Consider the following 1,335-nt stretch of genomic DNA (forward strand, 5'->3'; position numbering starts at 1 on the left):
GTTCCGCTACGCCACGTTACCAATACGACAGGCTTGTGCGGTGGCTCTACATAAAAATACATAATGCATAGCCACGGGCATAGGCACATACATTCTCATTGTAGCCGGTCCTAAAGAAAAGTGATTAAGAACAAAGAACAGATTTATATTGATTAACACGTAAGTATTCTCATTATTTCATTATCAACGTAATGAAAATACGATCTGACAATGACCGTATATAATTATATTAGTGTGAATTGTCTCAGTTTCGTAAACATAGTGTTTTGAGGTTAATTTTATTTTGTGTGCCGAATACAGCAGCAGCAACGCACGGCTCAGGACAGTTTGAAAAACATAGACAACGAGTCCGATGCACCTAAAATACCGATCAGATTATCAAAGATTGGTATTCGGATGACGAGGACGATGATGATGATGACGAGGGAGGTAATCTTACTATAGTGGATAGTTCGAAAGACGAAATCGAGCCTATCGAGAAGACGCAAAACCTCGTTATCAAGGAGGAGTTCCAGCCTGCGACATCCGTGTCCAACGTACCCCAGCCGGCCGCTATTTTGGACAAATTAGGTGACCTGAGCAAAATTGATATCAATGCCGAAGTATTCAAATTGCTTTCTACTCTGAAGGCTCAGAGCTCCGCGACCAACAAGACGCAAGCAAACTCGAATCAAGACGCGTCGAAAGCTAAATCGGCGCAAGATCCGAAGACGGATAGCGAGACGTCGTCGAGTCCGAGGCGATCACCAGAAATTGTAATTTATTGCAAAATAAACGCATCTTCTCATAATTTTCGGTAAGTTTTATATACAGTTTAAGTGTAAAAATTTATTATTAAAACATTCTCTTGATTTCTCGTTATCAAGGAGGAGTTCCAGCCTGCGATATCCGTGTCCAACGTACCCCAGCCGGCCGCTATTGTGAACAAATTAGGTGAACTGAGCAAAATTGATATCAGTGCCGAAGTATCCGAAGACAGTGCATCTGTCGAACTTCGTTATCTGTCCAGTTTTTAATTTTTATCGACAATAATAAGTTTTGATAATATGTTTTATTATTAATTAATATAAATAAACATTGTTATTGTCAGTCGAATTACTCTTTCACCTGTCAGTTACTTTGTATATGCATATTCGTGATTTTTACTAGTAATAATTTCCACGAATTTAAATTCTTAGGTATCAGCGCAACCGTCAAATTACATAATTAAGTTTTAATCTATCAATTAATGACAATCAAGTTTTTAATAATTAATACAAAATTTCATATTCGCGCGAACATATTGTATTAATAATAATATATATATATATATATATATATATATATATGTATATA

The 1,335-nt window shown here is 36.6% G+C and overlaps 1 long non-coding RNA gene across 1 annotated transcript; it reads left to right on the forward strand.

Annotated features, from left to right (window-relative positions):
* Nucleotides 1-17: 17 nt before the first annotated feature.
* Nucleotides 18-1,239, forward strand: LOC112459583. The gene is made up of 3 exons (XR_003041339.1): nucleotides 18-159; nucleotides 301-796; nucleotides 867-1,239. It is a non-coding gene; the product is annotated as an uncharacterized LOC112459583 (long non-coding RNA).
* The last annotated feature ends 96 nt before the right edge of the window (nucleotides 1,240-1,335 follow it).

Source organism: Temnothorax curvispinosus, unplaced genomic scaffold, assembly GCF_003070985.1.
Source record: "Temnothorax curvispinosus isolate PA1 unplaced genomic scaffold, ASM307098v1 QBEX01009950.1, whole genome shotgun sequence".
In the NCBI taxonomy this organism is placed as follows: domain Eukaryota; kingdom Metazoa; phylum Arthropoda; class Insecta; order Hymenoptera; family Formicidae; genus Temnothorax; species Temnothorax curvispinosus.